The sequence below is a fragment of the Lepus europaeus genome, chromosome 7, assembly GCF_033115175.1.
Source record: "Lepus europaeus isolate LE1 chromosome 7, mLepTim1.pri, whole genome shotgun sequence".
NCBI classification, from domain to species: Eukaryota; Metazoa; Chordata; class Mammalia; order Lagomorpha; family Leporidae; genus Lepus; species Lepus europaeus.
This window is the reverse complement of record NC_084833.1, coordinates 33,629,388-33,653,502: the sequence shown is the minus strand read 5'-3', so window position 1 is coordinate 33,653,502 and position 24,115 is coordinate 33,629,388. Positions and strand designations below refer to the sequence as shown.

Genomic DNA, 24,115 nt, shown 5'->3' with positions numbered 1-24,115 from the left:
CATCTTCTTTTTTTGCGTTTTGTTTTGTTTCAGTTTGGTTTTTATTTGATTCTACATAGAGATTCTTGAGTACTAAAGCTCAGCAAAATTGCCTAACATGAAAATACAGTCTAAAATTACATATGTAAAAAATAAAAGCATTTTTAGAAGGAAACTAAGAACACAAAACCTACTTGGAGTAGATAAATATATCTTTAAAAGATAAAAAGATCACTAAACATAAAAATCACTATTAAGAGAATGAAAAGGTAAACCTCAGAGTGGGACAAATAGTTGCAACACTTACACTAAATAAAGGACTCATATTGTTATATAAAGAACTCCTACAAACCAGAAAAAGATAAACAGGCCAACAGAAAAATAAGCAAAAAAGGTGAACAAGCACTTTCCCAAATGGATAATCAAATAGCCAATATACATATGAAAAGTGCTCAACTACCATAAATGTCAGAAAACTAAAAATTAAACTATTATACCTAACAGAATTTGAAAAATGAAAAAGATGAGTAAAATTCAAATGCTGATAAAGCATGTTGATCAACTAGAATTCTCACCTGCTATAAAGGTGAACTAGTACAATAACTTTAAAACCATTTGACAGTGGCTGGTGGTGTGGCCTAGTGGGTAAAGCCGACACCTGCAGTGCCAGCATCTCATATGGGCGTCGGTTTGAGTTCCGGCTGCTCCACTTCCAATCCAGCTCTCTGCTATGGGCTGGGAAGCAGTAGAAGATGGCCCAAGTGCTTGGGCCCCTGCACCCATGTGGGAGACCCAGAAGAAGCTCCTGGCTCCCGGCTTCAGATCGGTACAGCTCCAGCTGTTATGGCCAGCTGGGGAGTGAATCAGCAGATAGAAGACCTCTTTCTTTCTCTCTCTCTCTCTCTCTCTCTCTCTCTCTCTCTCTGCCTCTGCCTTTCAAATAAATACATAAATCTTTAAAAAAAATTTGACAGTATTAATTGAAGCTGGATACATATGTGAGCACTTAAAAAATTCATGGAAAACAGAATTAAAAAGTAAAAGCTTATTTTGATGCAAAAACATTTGAAGGCCATGTACATGCAAACATTAATGATCTAGTCATTTTACTCCATATATATGATGGAAAAAAACATGATCATATATTATTCAGAAGGCATGTACTAGAATATTCATAGTAGCATTCATTATATGCAAACCACTCAAACATCCCCTTATAGAATTGATAAAGACTAATTATAACATAGTCACCTAATGGAATGTAGCAATGAAAATAAACAAACTACAACTACATGCAACAGTGTGAATGAATCTCAAGACATAATGAACAAAGGAAATCAGACACAAAAATATATACCACATAATTTATATATAAAACAGAAAACAAAATTAATCTATGCTATTTAAAGTCAAGGTAGTGGTAATCCTTGTGGGAAAAGCAGATCCAGTGACTGGAAAGAAGCCTGAAAGTACCTTTTAGAATGTTGATGAGTTTTTTGCTTTATCTGGGCTCTATCTACTCACATCAGTATATTTTGCTTATGAAAACTTAAACTACCTACTTATAATACTGTACTTTTCTTCTTATATAGGAGGGTAACACTCTTATTAAAAGGCAGCTTTACACGCAAAACCACAGAGGGAGTAAAATCCTTGTCATGAGAAATTTAGGGGGCCAGTATTGTAACACTTGCATTCCTTATTAGAGTGCAGGTTCAAGTCCCTGCTATTCTGCTTCTAATACAGCTTTCTGCTAATGCACATGGGAAAGCAGTGGATGATGGCCCAGGTATGGGGGTTCCTGCAAACCATCTGGGAGACCTGGATGGAGTCCTGTTTCCTGGCTTTAGCCAGACGCAGCCTGGGCTGTTGTAGCCATTTGGGAAGTGATCAATAGATGGAGGATTGATACCTCTATTTTCTTCTCTCTCTCTCTCTCTCTCTCTCTCTCTTTGTTCCTTCCTACCCAATCTCCCCCTTCTTTCTGACCCTCTCTCTCTTTCTGTCTCTCTCCCTATCATTGTCGTTTTCAAATAAATAAATAATTCTTTTTTCAAAATCAATAAAAATAAAGAAAGAATGATCAAATGACGTGTATATTCTAAAGAAAGAATGAGGGTTCTTATTATACCTATCTGAATAATAGATAACTTCCTGGACTGCTAAAAATCATCACACTATTATCTTCCCTTGCCTCCCAATATATTAATAGATGTCTAGTCTTTGTGTTAAAAGTACCTGATGCTGGCTGGCACCGCGCCTCACTAGGCTAATCCTCCGCCTGTAGCACCAGCACCCCGGGTTCTAGTCCCAGTCGGGGCGCCGGATTCTGTCCCCAATGCTCCACTTCCAGTCCAGCTCTCTGCTGTGACTCAGGAAGGCAGTGGAGGATGGCCCAGGTCTTTGGGCCCTGTACCTGCATGGGAGACCAGGAGAGGAACCTGGCTCCTGGCTTCGGATCAGCGCAGTGCGCCGGCCACAGCAGCCACTTGAGGGGTGAACCAACGGAAAAGGAAGACCTTTCTCTCTGTCTCTCTCTCTCTCTCACTGTCTAACTCTGCCTGTCAAAAAAAAGTACCTGATGCTGCTAACATAACAGAGCTTTTAAAATTTCGAGTCCGAAAATTTGCCCTTATGCAGGAAACTAAAGTAGCAGAGAGGATAAGGCAGTATGGAGATGTATGTTTGCCATTTTCTCTCTTGCCTTCACATTTCATTAAGCTTTTATTTGTTAATCATAGAAATCGATTACCTAATTTAATATTCATTGAAAATTTTGATTTTACTTTTTCAATGTAGTTGAAGAAAATGAAATTTACCCTTTAAATCAGTATCACACAAATTGGTAAAATTTCATGATAATTAGAAACTACAGGGGTTGGCATTGTGGTACAGTAGGTTGAACCTCTGCCGGCAACACTGGCATCCCATGTAGGTGCTAGTTCAAGTCTAAGCTGCTCCACTTCTGATCCAGGTCCCTGCTAACAGCTTGGGAAAAGTAGCAGAAGATTGCCCAAGTGCTTGGGCCCCTACACCTGGAAGAAGTTCAGGGTTTCTGGCTTCACTGTGGCCATTTGGGGAGTAAACCAGCAGATGCAAGATTTCTCTCTCTCCCTCTATCTCTCCTCCTCTCTCTGTAACTCTGACTTTTAAATAAAAATCTTTTTTTAAAAAAACTATACACCTTATATATCTCACTATATCCCACTTAAATACCTTCCCTTGTTTTTTTTGTTTTGTTTTTTTTTTTAAGATTTATTTATTTAATTGAGGGAGATAAACAGTGAGAGATCTTCTATCTGCTAGTCCACTCTCCAAATGGCCACAACAGCCAGGGCTGGACCAAGCCAAAGCCAACAGCCTGAAACTCCATTTGGGTCTCCCATGTGGGTGGCAGGGGCCCAAGCACTTGGTCATCTTCTGCCGCTTTTCCAGGTACAATAGCAGGGAGCTGGATTGGGAAGTGGAGCAGTTGAGACTTGAACCAGAACCCATATGGGGTGCTGGCATTGCAGGCAGCAGCTTAACCTGTTGCATCACAATGCTAGTCACATTTCATTTCTTACTTTATTTCTGAAAATAACTTTTCAAAATGAGGGGGAAAAGTATTATAAATCATAAATCATTTTAACTATGGTATAGAAATGTAAGAAAGATCACTCAAAGAATATAGAGTTCATTGCTTATTTGTGTAACAAATATTTATTCCTTGCTTACTATCTGCCAGATTTGGGATAAATGAACAAAGATGGCCAATTTTAAAGTAAATAAAGTAGACTTACCCCCTTTCTTTCACTCTTATTTCATAAATAATTTTTAGACAGGAACACATGTTAATTAATGTATGTTAATACTCAAAAATTCATCTAAAAGATATACAGTAAAAGTCCCATGTACCTCAGTTTCTTCCCCATCCTTACATAGGATAGTTTTGTGTACTCTTCCAGATGGTCCTTATGCAAATATAAATGATTTTTCTTGTACCACTTTACACAAAAAGTGATTTCATATACGCTCTGTTTTGTACTATTTTTTCAAATAACAATTCATGCAGGAAAACTTTCCAAACTGCATCTGCATATTGCTGATTTGTTTTTGTTTTTGCCCTTTATTGTAACTGTTAAGTATCTCATTGTATAGCTATATTATAGTTCATTTAATCATTACCCTAGATAGACATTAAAGGTGTTTCCAAACTTTTGTTTTTACAAAGCCAGGATGAAAACTCATATATATATATATATATATATATATATATATATATACACACATATACATATACATATATATATATATGTTACTTTGTAAGTATACAGGTATATCTGTAATAAATTCCCAGATTGGTACTGTGACAAAAGTTACATGCATTGTTCTTTTTCTAGAATAGAATTGTCAATTTGCACTTCTACTATATAGACATATCAGATCAATAAACTACAGGACTCTTTACTTTTTCACAAATGCATTTGTAAAATTCATTAATTAGATTAAAAGCAAATTAATTTTTAATGGTGGGCATTGTGACAGAGCAGGTTAAGCCTCCACTTAGGATGCCCACATTCCATTTATCATAGTGCCTGGTTCAAGCTCCAACTACTGATTTCTGATCCAGCTTCCTACAAATGTGCATGGGAGGCAACAGTGATGGCCTAAGTACTTAGATATCTGACACCCATGTAGGAGACCCAAATGGAGTTCCTGGCTCTGGGCTTTGGCCTGGCCCAGGTCTTCCTATTGCAGGTATTTGGGCAACAAACCAGCAAATGAAAGATCTTCCTCTAACTGTTTCTCTGTCTCTTTCAAATAATAAATAAATAAATCCTAAAATAAATAAAAACAAATTTTCAAATTCAAAACGTCCTCATCAATACAGTAAATCATCATATTGATGACTAATGTGGTAGGACAGCAAATGTCTATTTTTCTTCTGAATTTCTTTTGTGATCTGAAAACAAATTATTCCCTACTCCTGATTTTTCAATTCATATTTGAGAGTTTATAATGAGGCAAGTAGTCAAATGTATTTCATGGAGCCAGAGCTGTGGTATAGTAGACTAAGCCTCTGCCTATGGCACTGGCATCCAATATGGGCATCTGGCTCATGCTTGTGGCTCCTCTTCTGATCCAGTTCTCTGCTTATGGCCTGGGAATGCAGTCGAAGATAGCCCTTGCACCCATGTGGGACACCTAAAAGAAGCTCCCAGCTTCACACAGGTTTGGCTGTAGCCATTGCAGACATTTGGGGAATGAACAGCAGATGGAAGATCTTTCTTTGTCTCTCCCTCTCTCTATCACTCTACCTCTCAAATAAATCAATCTTTTAAAAAATGTAAATTTCTATTAAACAAATATTTTCTTAAAACATGTATATGCTTTCTATATTTTCCTTAAAAATCTATTATTTCAGAGGTTATTTAATCTTTCTGATGGCCATTTGTAATAAGCAATGTCATCTAATGCATTATTTTTATCTCAGTTCTCATCCTATCAAATACTTAACAATTAGAAAACAAATACATAAGTCCATTGGACTTCCTATTTGAAGGAATCCTTAAATAAATCCAGTTCCAAATGGATGATAACTTTTTAGTAAGAAACATTTAAATGATCATGTTTACTTCCCAAATAAGGATAAACCAGAATATATGCAATTTATATTGCATTTCAGTTATTGAGAGACCATTTCAGTAGCTGCTGGTATAAAGGAAATTTTGAAAAGTTGTCATATGTTATAGGTCTTTACTCAATAGATCGGATAGAACCATAACGTAAGAAAGAGTTCACCTAAATACTGCATACCGTTAGGCAAATGCTTGATTTTAACTATAACTTAATGGAATGCACTGAGAATAAAAGATAAGAATTACTTGAGAAAGGTAAAATGAAGCAATAAAAAAAAAATCACATCACAAGAAGCTCTTAGGAAAAAAAAGCTCACCTATCAGTCTGGGAAAATTTAGGAGAAAACAGTCCATCAGTCGTAGACAGTGTTTCTGAGGAAATCACTTTATTTTAATTCTGCAAATGACTGATATACGTAATGACAACTCTGAGCCATAAGAAAGAACTGAAATTAAGTCAAATTTCCTCTTAAATGACTGGACACACTCAAGAAAACGTGCTGATTTTACTTTGTTTGCTTTAAGATAAAACTGCCAAGTAGACAGGTTGGTCTGGTTTCTAGCTCCAACTTGCTAAATGACCTTGTTCAAGTGACTCAATCTCTCTAGACCTCCATAGAAGGGTTATAGAAAGCCTGACATGCTAATAAACACAATGACAGTGCTAACAAAGTAAAACAAAGAGTTCATTAAACTCCGTATCTATACTATACTCTATCCATACATATTCCATATTTAAACTACCTCAAACTTATATCCCTTTATCCTACATTTAAGTCCTTAAAGAAAAGGAAATTACAATCATTTCAGAACTTTTTTCAGTTTTTAATATTTGTTACTCTCAAGATATGACAAATTTCTTATGGAGTAATTTAAATTCTCTTAAAATAACACTGTAATCAAGTACCTGTGATATTAAATATTTTCTAAATTGAATCACTGAATCTAAATGAATCATTTGTCATCTCACAGATGATAAAAAAAAAAGTGATATGTAATCAGGATATTTGTAAAAGAACATTCATGTCAAAGTTGTTTATAATAGCCAAAGAGCAGATACAACCCAAACTATCCAACAACAGTAGAATAAATTCTGGCATATTTATGTCATAATAATGAAACTGAATGGAATAAAACTACACACAATGACATGATGGCTCTTCAAGATATTTAGTAAAGAAATAAAATAGGCTGGCACCGTGGCTCAACAGGCTAATCCTCCGCCTTGCAGAGCCGGCACACCGGGTTCTAGTCCCGGTCAGGGTGCCGGATTCTGTCCCGGTTGCCCCTCTTCCAGGCCAGCTCTCTGCTATGGCCCGGGAAGGCAGTGGAGGATGGCCCAAGTGCTTGGGCCCTGCACCCGCATGGGAGACCAGGAGAAGCACCTGGCTCCTGCCTTCGGATAAGCGCAGCGCGCCAGCCGCGACAGCCATTGGAGGGTGAACCAATGGCAAAGGAAGACCTTTCTCTCTGTCCCTCTCTCTCTCACTGTCCACTCTGCCTGTCAAAATAAAAAAAGAAAAAAAAGAAATAAATAAGATTCCGCAAGATTAAAAACAAAACTAAGCATACTATTTAAGAATACCTATGAAAATGATAAAGTTATATAGAAAATTAGATATTTAACTATCATAAAGGTATAATATTGGTTACCCTGAAAAAAATAAGGGTTTCTTGGATGACAGCAATGCTTTGTAGTTTCTGGGATGACAGTAATGCTTTATAGTGACATAGATATTTGCTACATAATTATTCCTTGTATTATACAAATATATTTCATATAACATCATATTTTAAAGCCTAACAGTATAAAATGATATATTTTCTAAAAAACCATTAATATATTTTTACAGAAAAGAGAGGTTTCTTTTTTTGCAAACAATTTTATTTTCTTGGCCTATATTTCTAATTTTTGTTAGAATATTTTAATAATAAAGACACAAATTACTATGCCTAATTCTCCAAAAATCCTAATTAAGTACAGATTTCACACACTTTCCCAGTGACCACACACACATACACACACCCACAAAATACCAGGCCTCTATAGCATCTAACAGGTTATACTAGATGTTTGCTTAGCCATTCAATGTTATTTCTGTCACTTTTTCTTATGTTCAAGGCAATACATACCTACCTAAAAGGAAAATTTCCAATGTATATCCAAGCAAAAATTTTGTGCAGCTGCACTCCAAAAAATTCAGTGTTTAACTTGAATATAAGAAGAAACACACTTCTAATTCTTGCAAATTATAAATCAACTTTGAGAACACCTGTATATATATGCAATGTGAGGTCCGTGATAGGTGGTCACAGACACTACACTTTAAGTCCACCCCAGGGTCACTGTGTAAGTATGGTTAACTGTGTAATATAGAAAACACAGTATGGGATCACAGGACAAAAATACAAGTTATACTTGAAGATCACTATACTAGTATAGTGATTCATTTAAAAGTAGATAAAAATATTATCTAATTGAAATTAAAATGAAAGAGTTTTAAATATTTCCTTTTTTAAAAAACAAAAGTACAGAGAATTGAAATTACAACAAAATATGTCATCACTATAACGGTAAAATTATTTGCACACAAAAAAGCTTGTATTTTAGAAGTCCTAAAACAGTCACCACTCACAAGTATCCATCAATGCATGTTTGCTATAACTTAGGTGCCACCAACCAGGAAGCACACTAAAAAGCTTAGAAATCAGACTGCTTTCATTAGGCTCCAGATATCAGTATGATGGCAACAGTGTAGCACAATTATGATAATAGAGTTCCTTTTGTTGTATATTATATATTTTATGTGAAAGTAGCTGAGGATTCGCTCCTTAGTAGGATCCAGCTAACCAGTTATTTGCCCATCTATTAAGTACCAACTTCAGAAAATTATACACTGTCCAGCAGGGAGCAGCATTACAACAGTCACAAGATTTAACTTGAACATGAAACTGACAGAAGAAAAAATGCCCACTTACCATGGATCTGTTTTATAATACATTCAATTTTTTAGGGTAGTAGCAGTGCTTCCAGAAAAAACATCTAAAGCATGTCTCAAAGAATATGTAATTGATCCATGGTTTCAGGATTCCTAAAGCAGGAAATCAAAATCATATTAGGTAAAGGTTTCTTTCATCCAGGCTGAGATGAATTAGAATGTAATATGACTAAATGTCTCTGAATTGTCAAGACACATCTGTCTCTCTTAGTGGGTCAATGGGATTTCAAATTCTGATATCAGATGACACTTTAGACAAAATAATTTTTAAAAATATGAGAATATTAAAATTCTTTGTCAACCAGAGAAGCACCAGAGAAGTCATATTTGGATAATATAGCATTTTATAAAACATTATTCAATGTGGAAAGAATTGTGGTCAAAGAGTTGATAGGTCAACCAGGGACACTTCTGACTTTTGATATACCAAATTCTTCTAGACCAAGACAATTGGCAAGCAACAGAGACGACATAAACATTTACTTCTACAGGCCAGCATGAATATAAGAGGTTAATTTTAAGAATCAAGAGGCAGTGGAGAAATACTTTATAGTACTGGTGTGTAATACTGTTTATCAGATATTTATTAAATATGAGGGATGAACATTATCGTGAAAGGCAAAATTCAAAGGCAAAATAATATTTCTGATACAGACTTAAGGGCCAAAACCTGCTGAATATTGAACTATAATAATTCAACATCAGTTCTTATAACTGAGGGGGGGAAATGCCTCATCTCTACTTTTATTTGAAATGTTAATTTATACATGTTTAGACCATGTGTGTTTGCAATTTAGTTTGCATTTGTTTTCACTATGTGTGACTTTTCAGTATCCACATCAAAAAAAAAAAATTTCTACTTGTAAAAGAAGATAATAGCATGTGAATATTCACCTTCAAATACAGTCAAATACATGATGGCATTTTGGTTAATGTCAGGCTTCACATACAATGGTGGTTCCATAAAATTATATGGCTTAATAATGTCATAAATATCTTAATTTGTGTAAGAATTCTCCATGATGTTCTCACAATGAAGTCACCCAACAAATCATTTTTCAATGTATTCCCATCTTTAAGCAATGCATAGATAAATATCATTGCACAGACCTTATATAACATATACAACCACATTAGTGAATTATTAGTATATAAATAATATGTTCATTTTAATTTACATAATGAATAATACATAAACTAGTTCCTACTATTTTCTTCTGGGAAATGACACAAGCAGTTTGACTTGACTGAATATCAAGACTACAGTGACTCTAATATATCATTAATTTGACTGAAGCTGCAAGAAACCAAATATATTAGTTTCCTATCTTTTAACAGAAAACTATTCATTGAATTATTTCTCATTTTTAATTTTCTTTACAGTCTTCCCCTCACCTCATCTCCTATTGCTTTGGCACATTTCACTTTTTTTATATGTTTTATTTAATCTGTTCCTTTATTGAACCAACCACATTTCCCCCTTTTATCTTAAAACCTTTAGAAGTAAGTTTTCTTGGTGTAACAATAATAGGCTTGAATATATTCTTTTTTTTTTTTTTTGACAAGCAGAGTTAGACAGTGAGAGAGAGACAGAGACAGAGAGACAGAGAGAAAGGTCTTCCTTTCCCGTTGGTTCACCCTCCAATGGCCGCTGCGGCCACGCACCCTGCGGCCCGCGCACCTCGCTGATCCAAAGCCAGGAACCAGGTGCTTCTCCTGGTCTCCCATGCGGGTGCAGGGCCCAAGGACTTGGGCCATCCTCCACTGCACTCCCAGGCCACAGCAAAGAGCTGGACTAGAAGAAGAGCAATGGGGACAGAATCCAGCTCCTTGACCAGGACTAGAACCCGGTATGCCGGCGCCACAGGCAGAGGATTAGCCTATTGAGCGTGATGCCAGCCCTTGAATATATTCTTTCACCCATTTATAGACATTATGTGAGAGACCCAGTGGAATTCCAGGCTCCTGGCTTCAGTTTAGCCCAGTCCTAGACATTGTGGAAGGTAGGGGAATGAATCAGCAGATGAAAGATTCTCATTCTCTCTGTGTGTGTGTGTGTGTATGTGTGTATGTAACTGCCTGTGAAATAAATAAACCTTTTGGGAAAAAAAAATAATTTTACATAAGCTTTTAATTTTGAAAATCCATAAAGAGTTTATGTATTAATACTGGTTATATATAAATATAATGACCTAAAAAGAGATTGTAATGGGTCGAATAAGAACCTCCTCCTCTTATCCACAAATTTGTTTACTTGGAACATCAGATCATGACCTATATAGAAAGAGTCTTTGCAGATAAATAAGAGATCATATTAGATTAGAGAAGGTCCTAAACCCAATGAAAATATCCTTATAAAAGACAGAAAAGGACATACAGAGAAGCTAACAATGTACAAATGGAGGCAAAGATTGGAGTTACGCTGTCATGAGACAAAGAACAGCAGGAGCTGGAAGAAGAAAGGAAATATTCTCCCCTAGAGTCTGTGTAATGAACAATATCCTACTGACATCCTTATTTTCAACATCTGAACCCCAAAACCAAGAAAATAAATTTCTGTTTTGTTAAGCCACCAAGTCTGAGGAAGTTTGTCATGGCAGTCCTACAGAACTAATGCAGAGGCCGACAGCGTGGCTCACTTTGTTAATCCTCCACCTGCGGCGCCAGCATCCCATATGGGCACCGGGTTGTAGTCCCAGTTGCTCCTCTTCCAATCCAGCTCTCTGCTGTGGCCTGGGAGGACAGTGGAGAATGGCCCGGTGCTTGGGCCCCTGCACTCGCGTGGGAGACTAGGAGGAAGCACCTGGCTCCTGGCTTCGGATTGGTGCAGCCCTGGCTATGGTGGCCATTTGGGGAGTGAACCAATGGAAGGAAGACCTTTCTCTCTCTCTCTCTCTATCTCTATCTCTCACTGTCTGTAACTCTACCTGTCAAATTAAAAAAAAAAAAAAAAAGAACTAATGCAGATATTGGTAACAGGAAGTAGGGTATTGTCTAACAGGTAACTGATAACAGAAAAAGCTTAGATTGTCTAAAAGAGGTTGTTGGTAGGGTCGGCATTGTAGAGTAGTGGGTAAAGCTGCCACCTGCAACGCTAGCTGCTTCATTTCCAATCTAGTTCCCTAATGGCCTGGGAAACGCAGAAGATGACCCAAGTGTCTGACCCTGTCACCATATAAGAGACCTGTATGAAGTTCCTAGTTCTGGCTTTGGCCTGGCCCACCCTGGCCGTTATGGCCATCTGGGGAGTAAACCATCAGATGGAAGATCTCCATCTCTAATTAATTAATTAAATAAAAGAGGCTGTTGGTAAAAATAAGGATGAACCCCTGCATTAGTTCTATAGAGATGGAAGATCTCCATCTCTAATTAATTAATTAAATAAATAAAATAAAAGAGGCTGTTGGTAAAAATAGGGATGTTAAGCAATTCTGATGAAGGCTCAGAGGGAAGTGGAAGACAATGCCAGAAAAAGCTACAGCCTTAGAGAAACATGTATTGTCATGAAAGCATGTTAGTGAAAATATGACTCTGCATCTGGTATGGTTTCAAGAAGAAAATAAGGAAACGGTACTGGACCATGGAGGAAAGGCAATACCTTTTACAAAGTGACAGAAAAATTGGCTGAAATGTTTTATAATGTAAGGTATAAAACAGAACTGTTAAGTAATGAACTTGGATGCACCACTAAGAAAATTTCAAAAAAGTGTTAAAGGTGCAGACTGGTTTATTGTTGCTGCCAACAGTAAAATATACGAGAAAAAAGACAAACTGATGGGAAAACTTTTAAGCAAAATGAACCAGGACCTGATAATCTGGAAAATTCTCAGTCTATCAAAACTATAACACATGTCAAAGCATACTCTAGTTACATGGCCAAGGATGAGCTGAGAAACCTTTTCTGAAGAGACTTGAAGAGGTACCTAATGAACCACATCAGGAGAAGCCAAATATAGAGGTGAGCTTATCCAAGAAGGCTTTGTGGGGAACCCTTTGGTCTAATGACATAGATTACCTTGATATACTACAAATCTCAGGGTACTTCAAAAAGTTCATGGAAAATGGAATTAAAAAATAAATTCATTTTAGTGCAAAACATTTTGGAATCCATGCACAGGTTTTTAATGATAACATATTTTCCACAAACATTTTGAAACTAGCAGAACTCTGTTATATTGGTCTGAAAAGGTTAGAGATGATACAAAATTAAAATGCTATTGAATTCCCAAAATTATACAAACAGGAAACAAGCTAATATAATTGCTCAACTGCAACTACATGCTATTCTTCAAGAAAACAGAAAAATGATTTCAGGAACAGACTCCTGAATACAAAGGTAGATACCAGTTCTACCAATGAGGGTGGAACTACACATAAGAACCTACAGGACAGAAAATCAAGCTTCAGAGAAATTTTCCCACGCCTTAAAACCAAGTCTGTTTTTGGAACTTTTTTTTTTTTTTTGACAGGCAGAGTGGACAGTGAGAGAGAGAGACAGACAGACAGACAGGTCTTCCTTTTGCCGTTGGTTCACCCTCTAATGGCCGCCGCGGTAGCGCGCTGCGGCCGGCGCACCGCGCTGTTCCGATGGCAGGAGCCAGGTGCTTCTCCTGGTCTCCCATGCGGGTGCAGGGCCCAAGCACTTGGGCCATCCTCCACTGCCTTCCCGGGCTACAGCAGAGAGCTGGCCTGGAAGAGGGCAACCGGACAGAATCAGGGGCCCTGACTGGGACTAGAACCCGGTGTGCTGGCGCCGCAGGCGGAGGATTAGCCTATGTAGCCCTGGCACTGGCTGGGATTAAAATATTTTGCATAGGGGGGGAAGTGTATTTTAGGGGTCCATAAAGTGAACTGTAGTGGGTTAAGTAGTATTCCCCAAAATTCATGTCCATCTAGAACTTTGGAATGTGACCTTGTTTGAAAACAAAGTCTTTAAAGATTTATATTTAACACTAGTGAACAATAAACCAACCAAATATCTATTGACCTTATTCAAATATTCTATTTGTATCGAGATTACTATCAATGTTAATTACTAACTTATATTTTTTGGTTTCTTTTTTGTCATTTAAAAAATAAAATAAGGAATTTTTAGTAGGCATGTAAAGGAAAACATACACGCTTACATGCACTTTTGAAAAAAAGTATTTTTGTTTCTGATCAGGGTGAATTATAAATGTTAAGCAGTGAAATAAACCTTGCTTTGCAATAAAAAAAAAAGATATATTTAAGATAAGGATCAAAATGTGGTCATAGTGAGTTAGGTAGGCCCTAAATCAAATGAGTATATCTTGTAAAAGGCACAAAAGGACACACAGAACTACAATATGAGCAAGGCAATCTCAGTATGGAATATCAAGGATTGCCAGCAATCAATAGCAGCCAGGAGAAAGGAACGGGACAGTTTCTCTCTCATCATGCAAAAAGAATCATCCCTATTGACATGTTGATTTGAGACTCTTGACTTTCATAACTATGAGAGAACAAATTTCTATTGTTTTAAACCACCAAGGTTGTAGTGATTTTTCAATTGAAGCTTCCCTGAGAAACTAACACACTGAGCTAAGCTTGTTAATCATTACACAAGAATTAAATGAAATGATTAACATATAACATAGGGAAATAACATACAATTGTTTGCATATACTGTATGCATTAAAAATGTGAGCATACATCCCCAAATAAAGTACTACACCAACTGGCTTCACTAGTACATTCTGCCACATGGAAAAACAATAACTAACATGAATCCTTCTCAAAAGAATTATATCCCATGATCATGTGGAATTTATTTCTATAAAACAAGGATGGTTCATCATGAAAATCAATATAATATACCACACTGAGAAAATAAAAGGGAAAAATATGACAATCTCAACAAAGAAAAATCATTTGACAAAATTTAATACCCTTTGAGGAAACACTCAGCAAACTAGGAACAGAATGAAGAATGTTCAACATTATATGGATATATGAAAAACCCACAGATAACCATATTCAATGATGAAAAACTGAAAGCTTTTCCCACTTTTTTGGGGGTTTCTTTTCTTTTTTTTTTTTTTTTTTTTTTTGACAGGCAGAGTGGACAGTGAGAGACAGAGAGAAAGGTCTTCCTTTTGCCGTTGGTTCACCCTCCAATGGCCGCCGCGGTAGGCGCGCTGCGGCCGGTGCACCGCGCTGATCTGATGGCAGGAGCCAGGTGCTTCTCCTGGTCTCCCATGGGGTGCAGGGCCCAAGCACTTGGGCCATCCTCCACTGCACTCCCTGGCCACAGCAGAGAGCTGGCCTGGAAGAGGGGCAACCGGGACAGGATCGGTGCCCCGACCGGGACTAGAACCCGGTGTGCCGGCGCTGCAAGGCAGAGGATTAGCCTAGTGAGCCGCGGCGCCGGCTACCTTTTCCCACTTTTGCAACTTGTATTCAACATAGCATTTTACAGCAATTAGGTAAGAAAAAGATATCCAAACTGGATAGAAAAAAGTAAAATCATCTCTTTTCACAGATGGCATGATATAATATATAGAAAACTCAAAATAATCACAAAATAACCTGTTAAAACTAATAACCAAATTTGACAAATGTGCAAGACATAATATAAGCACATGAAAATCAGTTGTATTTCTATACACCAACAAAGCAGTTACTTTTATAAAGCATCAAAAAGAATAAAATGCTAAAAAATAAAATTAATTAAGGAGGTATAGCCTAGCACACTAAAAACTACAAAATACCAATGAAAGTCATTCTAAAAGATTTCACATGTTCATAAATGAGAAGACTTAATATGCTTATTTTTTAAGAAAAGATTTATTTATTTCAGAGGAAGAGTTAGAGAAAGAGTGAGAAATAGAAAGATCTTCCATCCACTAGTTCATTCTCCAGATGGCTGCACAGCCAGAGATAGGTCGATCCAAAACCAGGAGTCAGGAGATTCTTCTTGGGCCATATTCACTGCTTTCCCCGGTGCATTAGCAGGGAGCAGGATAGGAAGTGGAACAGCAGGGACTCAAACCGCACTGTAGACAGAAGCTTAACCTAACATGCCATAGTGCCAGCCCAAGACTTAATATTCTTAAGTTGATAATGCTTTTCAAAAGTGACTGATAGATTCATTACAATTTCTGTCAAAATGCCAAAGTTTTCTTTTTTGTTTTGTTTTCGGAATGGAAAACCCATCCAAAAATTCAAAATGAATGTCAAAGGATTGACACTGGCATAGCCAGAACAAGGATGAAGAAGAAAGTTGAAGACACACACTTTCTCATTACAAAATTTAATACAACATTACAGGAACCAGCACAATGCGGTACTGGCACGATGACAGAACTATAGACCAATGAAAGACAAATAAATGGTCAAATGATTTGCAACAATATCAAGATCATTCAATGGGGAAGAACAATGTTTTCAAAAGAGGATGTTGATAAAACTCAATACTAACATGCAAAAAATGAAAGTATAGCCTTACCTTACACCAAATATAAAAATTAGCTCAAAAAGGATCACTGGCCCACAGCTTGCTGTTGTGGCCATCTGAGGAGTAAACTAGCATTCTGAAGATCCCTCTGTCTCTTCCTCTTTCTTGCTGTAGCTCTGATTTTCAAAAAATAAATAATTAAATCTTAAAAAAAAAAAAAAAGAAAGGATAAGAAACCTAAATGTAAAAGTTAAAACAGCAATACTTTTAGGAAAAAAAAAAAAAAACAGAGCAAAAGCTCATGACATTTGATTTTGGGAGTGATTTCTTGGGGATGATAAGAAATAAAAAAAAAAAAAAAGATAGAGGCTGCTTTGCAGCACAACAGGTTAAGCCGTGACCTGTGACACTGGCATTACATATGGGCACTGGTTCAAGGCCTGGCTGCTCCACTTCTGATTCAGCTCCTTGATACTGGGGCTGAAAAAAGCAGAGGCTGATCCAAATGCTTGGGCCTCTGCCACCAACATGGGAAACGCAGTTCAGCCTGGTCCAGCCCCAGCCATTTTGGCTATTTGGGAACTGAACCAAAGAACAGAAGATCGATTCTTTCTATTACTCTACCTTTCTTTTTTTTTATTTTTAACTTTTATTTAATGAATATAAATTTCCAGTGTATAGCTTATGGATTACAATGGCTTCCCCCTCCCATAACTTCCCTCCCACCCACAACCCTCCCCTCTCCCCCTCCCTCTCCCCTCCATTTGCATCAAGATTCATTTTCAATTCTCTTTATATACAGAAGATCAATTTAGTATAAAGATTTCAACAGTTTGCACCCACATAGAAACACAAAGTGAAACATACTGTTTGAGTACTAGTTATAGCATTAAATCAAAATGTACAGCACATTAAGGACAGAGAACCCACATGAGGAGCAAGTGCACAGTGGCTCCTGTTGTTGACCCAACAAATTGACACTCTAGTTTATGGCGCCAGTAACCACCCTAGGCTCTCGTCATGAGTTGCCAAGGCTATGGAAACCTTCCAAGTTTGCCGACTCTGATCATATTTAGACAAGGTCATAAAAGACAGGGTGAGCATAGTAACCAATGATCCTAAGAGTGGCCTTTACCAGGTTTGAACAATTATACAGCATTAAGTGGGGAAGAGGACCATCAGTACACACAGGTGGTAGAGTAGAGGTTATGATTACGAAGGAATGAGGCCCAAGTGAGCTAGACAGGGTCTAGAACAAAGGACAGAGTCATTATTAGAGGAGCTAAGAAAGGTGCTGTCTAAGCTACAATTAAGTTTTCTGATTGAGAGGCAAATAGAACCTGATAGAAGGGGCTTGATAATAATCTGGTGGGCTTTAGGCCTTGTAAGTTAAGAGGCCCAGACCTATCCATCTCTTCACATGGGGTACATCCTAAGGGAGGTGTGAACCTCCTAGGGGAAGGCACTCTGATGACTTTCATTACTTGGCTGGCCTGGGAGGAGAGCTGGCCAGGTAAAGGCAGGGGGCATCTCGAACAAGAAATTTACAGTTCTGCCTGCAATGTTGCTGAACCTACTTGGCCATACCCTCAGCTGCAGTGGTCACTTTGGAAGTTGGGCTGAGTGAAGGGCTTTTCAGCTTAGAGCCAATAAGATCTGTGGCTCTGACCTGGGCATCCTTCGACTCCAGGGCAGGTCCATTTCCAGTGATCCAACTCTTGGCAGAGCTGCCAGGGCTCTTCACAAGCTCACTTCTGCTGAAGCCCAGGCTTACCACTTTGAAAGCCACTGCAGTGGACTGGCCTGTTGGGTCTCCTTGAGGGCAGATCACTGTACAGATCAGCCATTAATAGGCCTGCCACCCATTGCTTCTGATGCCGAGCTTTCTTTTCCTCCTGGTTTGTGTTAAAGCAGACCAGAGGATGCAAGTCAAGGGAGTGCCCAAGTCCCATCTCTAATCTTCGGTGGCCTGAACTACAAGTCTATAGTCACAGGCAAGTTCTGTAGTAGTTTTTCTAAGGTAGACAATGCCCATGAGGAAAATTATATTCTCACTTAAAAACTTTCTTTCCCTTTGGTCTGAAAGGGAGGTTTTTTCTACTTACTGTATACTTTGCTGATGGCGAAGTGAATCTAGCTGTGAGATTATTATTTACGTTCTTATTTTGGCTATGCTATTACAGAAAAATCTTAGCCATCTCTTTTATAAGGTCTAAAGATTAAATTGTGCATCCTACAGTTTCCTTCATAATAGAATTAGTTTCCTACCTTGAAGAGAATAGAGAAATGAAAGAACTAGTTGGGCTTAGAATAGAGAAATGAGGGAGCAGGTCTTCGATCGCTTGCTGACAATAGCAATATTACATGAATACTTAGCAAACAGTTTCAACCTTAGATCGCTTGCTGACAATAGCAATATCACATGAATACTTAGCAAACAGTTTCAACCATTAGATAACAACTTAAGAAAACATTTACCAGAAGGTCCAATGCCTTCTATAAATTTTAAGAATCATGTATTTGAAAACACCTCTTAAATATCTAACATGGTGTAGTTTGTTTAGCCAGTAAACTTAAGCACAACCATATAAAATGTTTTTAGTTTCTTTCTACCAACAAGTTTAAAACATATGATACACAGATTCAGGTCACACACTGGAAATTTTAGAGTCCAGATTGTTTGAAACTTTGATTTTTTTGAATGCCTGTCAAGAATGCCAAGAAGGCTCAAAATCCAAAATATCTGCTTGAAATAAGATTCCTTAATATCATGACATAACATAGACCAAATTTGATCATTGTTACAAGGTGATTCTTCAAATCTTTGAAAATAAGCACATATTTAAGTAACCCATAGCTCTTAATAAAAATTCAGCTGTTTTTGAACAATTAGAATTTAACAGACATCAAGAGAACATAATAGATTACTTGAACACATTGCTTTAACAGAGCATCAGAGTTTAATTCTATGTCAAAGAGAAACTGAGCTTCCTGTGATCTTTTGCTGTGAGGTTTCCTTCCTTTACCTTCTTTCATATTGCTGACCATGTTTCTGTGTTTCTGTGTGTAACACATCTTTAAGCATCTTTTGCAGGGCAGGATGAGTGGCAACAAATTCTTTCAGTTTCTGTTTGCTATGAAAAGTCTTAATTTCACCTTCATTCACAAATGAGAGCTTTGCAGGATATAATATTCTGGGCTGGCAGTTTTTCTCTCTTAGTACCTGGGCTATGTCTCGCCATTCCCTTCTAGCTTGTAGGGTTTCTGATGAGAAGTCTGCTGTGAGTCTAATTGGAGATCCTCTAAGAGTAATCTGACGTTTCTCTCTTGCACCTTTTAGAATCTTTTCTTTATGTTTCACTGTGGTGAGTTTGATTACAATGTGTCGTGGTGAGGATCTCTTTTGGTCATGTTTATTAGGGGTTCTATAAGCTTCCTGTACTAAGATGCCTCTGTCCTTCTCCAAACCTGGGAAATTTTCTGCTAGTATCTCACTGAAAATGCCTTCTAATCCTTTCTGACTCTCCATGCCTTCAGGAACTCCTAGAACCCGAATATTAGGTTTTTTAATAGTATCCTGTAGATTCCCGACAATATTTTTTAGATTTCTAATTTCTTCTTCTTTTATTTGATTTGCCTGTTTCCTTTCCTGTTCTCTGTCTTCTAAGTCTGATATTCTCTCTTCTGCTTCGCCCATTCTGTTTTTAAGGCTCTCTAATGTGTTTGTCATTTGATCTATTGAATTCTTCATTTCATTATGATTTCTGGTCACGACCACGGTTTCTTGTTCTACTAGTTGTTTCATTTCATTTTGATTCCTCCTTAATATTTCATTTTCACGAGAGAGATTTTTCTATCTTGTCCATTAAGGATTTCTGTAGTTCAAGAATTTGTTTTTGAGAACTTCTTAATGTTCTTATCAATTTTTTGAGATCCGCTTCTTCTTCTATCTCATCATCTTCATAATCTTGAATTGGGGTGTCTTTTTCATTTGGGGGCATCATAGTGTCTTCCTTGTTCTTGTTACCTCGGTTTTTGCGTTTGTTGTATGGCATGTTGGAGATATTTGGTTTCTTCACTGGGGTGTTTTTTCTTGTTACACTATGGCTCTATATTAAGTGGACTGTCTGCTTTCAGTGGAGCCTTAGAGGCTTGAGATGAGTGTGGACTGAGAGCTGGGTTTGGTTCCTCAGGTTTGAGGGTGTGTCAAAGATGACACTCCCAGGTTAGGCGTGGTAAATCTCTTTCTTTTTTTTTTTTTTTTTTTTTTTGATTCAAAAGGGAAGTAATTCTGCACAGCTGAATGTAATTGGAGGTAGTTAGCAGGCGAATGATATACCCACAGGAGCCAGAGATCGGAAGCTCTTTCCCAAGGACCACACAGGGAATCTCTGCTGCCCTCAGTGTGGGCTCCAATTCTCCTGCAGTCTCCCACTGGGTTGCCAAGTTAGATGCTAATCTCCTGTTATTTCAGCCCTCCCCCCAGAGTCAGGTTTTTCTGCTAGGCTCAGGGCCAGTGCGGACCTGAGGTCGCTCTGCTTATGACGTATGTCCAAAATGGTGCCTGCTCTGTCTTGCTCGCCTTTGAGAGGTGAGCGGAGAGAGAGAAACTCGTGTCCGTATCGGTCACTTTTTTTTTTATTTTTCCTCTCTCTCTTCTAGTCAGCCTGGTGAACTTTTCCCCACGGAGTTTCAAGCCTCGTTCCCTCTAGTCTCCTCTTTCCGCTTGCCCGCTGGTGTCTCGGGCTATGGAGGTTCGGCTCACCTCGCGCTCCAGCGCTGGTGTGCCGAATTTGGGCTCCCATGCTCTCCACGCAGGTCCACTGTGAATCACTAGTTCCGGAAGAGTTTCCTCTGCTGTTTCTTCCCCTACTCTTCCTTGACCCTGCAGCATCTCCACTTTTACTAACATCTGTCTTGCCGAACTCTCAATGTGCTCCCTTCCTATTCTGCCATCTTGCCGCTCCCCTATTACTCTACCTTTCAAATAAATCTTAAAAAATATAAATAAATAGGTCTTCACCAAAATTAAAAGCTACTGAGTACCAAAGGATACTATCCAAAGAGTGAAAAGGGAACTCATATAATATTTGCATATCACACACATGGTAAGATTAATATCGAGAATATTTGAGGAACTTAATTCAACAATAACAAAAATTCAAAAATGGACAAAGAATGTGAAAAGATATTTGTTCAGAGGCTGGCGCTGTGGCGTAGCGGGTAAAGCCACTGCCTGCAGGGCCAGCATCCCATATGGGCGCAGGTTTGAGTCCCAGCTGTTCCACTTCCAATCCAGCTCTCCGCGATGGCCTGGGAAAGCAGCAGAAGACGGCCCAAGTCGTTAGGCCCCTGTAACCACATGGGAGACCCGGAAGAAGCTCCTGGCTCCTGGCTTCAGATTGGTGCAACTCCAGCCATTGTGGCCAGTTGGGGAGTGAACCAGCGGATGGAAGACCTTTCTCTCTCTCTCTCTCTCTACCTCCCCTTCTCTCTGTGTATAACTATGACTTTCAAATAAACAAATAAATCTTTAAAAAAACATTTCTTCAAAGATGATGTACACAATGGCAAAAAAGCCCAGGAAAAGTTGTTCAACACTGATAATTATCTGAGATATGCAAATCAAACCCACAGTGAAATATCTGCTATTAGACAAAGACTCAACCAGTCTGCTTTGTCCCTGTATATCCACCTGGAAGCAAAGTACACTAATAATTCTGTCCTACTGACCTGAAACTGTCAATCTTTTTCTCCATTAAGGGGAAATAAAAAAAGAGAAAAGTAATTCCAGTTAACTGTATTATTCAACTTGTTTTTCATCAACATGGACAACCACAGATCACCAACATGAAAGGAAATGCAAACATGATGAAAATAACCAACTAGAACAAGCAACCCTGGAGAAATCAGTAGTAATTCAGGAAGAAACAAATTCTATTTAACATCTTCAAAAACAATGTAAAATACTGCTTCCAAAAACAAATAAACAACAACAAAAAAGAGATATTTGAAAGAGATGAAAGAGTAGAATTAAAAGAACAGAGTTTTTAAAGATTTAAAATGGAATGCTTGTCTGCCACCACCTCCCCCAGTACATAAAACACATAAAAAAAACTGTAAGAAAAGTTGAAGAACTACAGGGGAAAAAGCTGCAGAAAGATAGACTTCTTTCTGCTCTTGAAAAATTCACCCCTCCAACACACATACACACAAAGTAAAAAGAACTGAAAGAATCCAGAAACTACAGAACAAAAGAAATCAAAATACATAGAACCCTAGATATATCTTTGATCCAGAGGACAGGTCATCAAACTTGAGCCTATGAGCCAGATTCAACAGACTCTCTGTGTTAATAATTTTAGTTTAAATGGGACATTGTCATGTGCATTCATTTAAATGTAGCCAGTGGCTGCTTTTGTGCTACTACAGCAGTGTTGAATAGTTACAACAGACACCGCAGGAACTATAAAGCCTAAAATATTTACTATTTGGTCTTTAATAGAAAAAGCTTGTCAAATCTTGAAGTAGAGCTGTGCAGTTTAATATCATAGCAGCTAGCCACATGTAGCTGTTTATTCTGTGTTGCTATAAGGAAATACCTGAACATATTCAGGAAATACCTGAATATTTTATAAACTAAAGAGTTTTACTTTGCTCACAACTGTTGTGGTTGTAAAGTTCAAGCAGCATGGAGCTGGTGCGCCAGCAAGGGCTGCCTGATTCCATCCAGCATGGCAGAAGAACAGAAAGGGAAGTGGCCATGGAAATCAGAGTCAAGAACAAGGGGTGGCCTTGCTTTATCACAATCCACTACTCTCAAGAGAGCTAAGCACTCTTGGGAAACCCAATCCACTCCTTAAGAGCAGCGTTAATCCATTCATGAAACCAGGGGGCTTCATTATCTTTTGTGGAGGATTGCCCCAGAGCACAGAGAAAGCACAAAGCTAAGGGCAGTATGGGCTCCCCAGCTATGCTCAGAAATGCAAATCGCATACCTGGGAACCCTACTGGATCATAAGAAAAACTCACTAAGAAGGTATGCAGTTATAAGCATACCTCTTGGGTTTAGCCCACACAGTAGTCATTTTCTAGCTGTCCTGACTATCCACTGTTCCCTTTTTTTTTTCTAAATGTGGGATACACAGAGGATTCAAAGATTCTTTTTTTTCTTTTTTTGACAGGCAGAGTTAGTGAGAGAGAGAGACAGAGAGAAAAGTCTTCCTTTTCCGTTGGTTCACCCCCCAAATGGCTGCTACAGCCGGCATGCTACGGCCGGCACGTTGCACTGATCCGAAGCCAGGAGCCAGGTGCTTCCCATACCAGTGCAGGGCCCAAGGACCTGGGCCATCCTCCACTGCCTTCCCGGGCCACAGCAGAGAGCTGGCCTGGAAGAGGAGCAACCGGGACAGAATCCGGTGACCCAACTGGGACTAGAACCTGGGTACTGGCGCCGCAAGTGTAAGATTAGCCAAGTAAGCCGCGGCGCCAGCCCCACTGTTCCCTTTCAGTTTATGGCAGCAATAGATAGAATTTTAGCTGTTCTGCCTGCCATGCTGTTTGCAGTGTGTTCAATAAATCTAACTCTAGTCATTCTGACTGCTCTGGTGAATTATTTCACCACCCAGAACACAATCCTCAAGTGACTGCTTCCAAGGACACTTTCCACAGGCCCTGTCTCTTAAGGGTTCATCAGTCTCAACACCACCACATAAAACTAGGCTTGCTAGCACATGAACCTTTGGGGGACAAATTACATCCAAACTATAGTACTATTTAACAATTAAAATTAAACAAGATAAATGTTCAGTTCCTCGGTCATATCCATCACATTTCAAGTGCTCAATCACCGCAAGTACGTAATTGCTATAGTACAGGACAACATGGATACAGGATATTCCCAACAACACATGAAGTTCCGCAGGATATGGCTCACATGAAAATTACTATAATTGGTTACTGGAACTTCATTTTTATTATTGCTATAAAAAGTGTTACAGGGAAAAACAAAACATAAGTGAAGCATGAAGAAGAAATAATTTCAGAAATTAGTAACACTAGAAATAAAAATGAAAGGGGCCTGCACTGTGGTATGGCAA

At 38.3% G+C, this 24,115-nt stretch overlaps 1 protein-coding gene across 7 annotated transcripts in view; it reads right to left on the bottom strand.

Moving 5' to 3' along the window:
- Positions 1 to 24,115, bottom strand: part of IMMP1L (inner mitochondrial membrane peptidase subunit 1) — an 80,311-nt gene that overhangs the window by 49,922 nt on the left and 6,274 nt on the right. For 2 of the 7 annotated variants that reach the window (XM_062196364.1, XM_062196361.1), the window contains exons 1-2: positions 16,068 to 16,220; positions 8,580 to 8,692 (exon numbers count right to left, since the gene is read on the bottom strand). The exons of 2 other annotated variants lie outside the window; for them this stretch is intronic. The gene's annotated coding sequence lies outside the window, so the exon portion shown is untranslated. Of the gene's footprint in view, positions 1 to 8,579; positions 8,693 to 16,067; positions 16,221 to 24,115 lie in introns of those variants that run through there. 3 more of the 7 variants (XM_062196362.1, XM_062196363.1, XM_062196365.1) reach the window with 2 other exon arrangements.